The following is a 763-nucleotide window of genomic DNA, read 5'->3' on the forward strand; positions in this document are numbered from 1 at the left end:
AATATTATTATAAGCATTACGCCTGTCTTATAAATTAATTTACCTGGGCACATTGCCCCATAATCAATATTATTACAAGCATCATGCCTGTCTTATAAATTAATTTACCTGGGCACATTGCCCCATAAACGCAATATTATTACAAGCATCATGCCTATCTTATATAATAATTTACCTGGGCACATTGCCCCATAAACGCAATATTATTACAAGCATCATGCCTATCTTATATAATAATTTACCTGGGCACATTGCCCCATAAGCAATATTATTACAAGCATCATGCCTATCTTATATAATAATCTACCTGGTTACATTTTCTCCAAGCAACATTATTATAAGCATTACGCTTATCTTATAAAATAATCTACCTGGTTACATTTCCCCCAAGCAATATTATTATAAGCATTACGCCTATCTTATAAAATAATCTACCTGGTTACATTTTCCACAAGCAATAAATGCTTATAATAACCAGGTAGATTATTTTATAAGACAGGCGTAATGCTTCGAATAATATTGCTTGGGGGAAATGTAACAAGGTAGATTATTTTATAAGATAAGCGTAATGCTTATAATAATATTGCTTGGGGGAAATGTAACCAGGTAGATTATTATATAAGATAGGCATGATGCTTGTAATAATATTGCTTATGGGGCAATGTGCCCAGGTAGATTATTTTATAAGACAGGCGTAATGCTTATAATAATATTGCTTGGGGGAAATGTAACCAGGTAGATTATTTTATAAGACGGTCGTAAT

The sequence above is a fragment of the Priapulus caudatus genome, unplaced genomic scaffold (genome assembly GCF_000485595.1).
Source record: "Priapulus caudatus unplaced genomic scaffold, Priapulus_caudatus-5.0.1 Scaffold2968, whole genome shotgun sequence".
NCBI classification, from domain to species: Eukaryota; Metazoa; Priapulida; class Priapulimorpha; order Priapulimorphida; family Priapulidae; genus Priapulus; species Priapulus caudatus.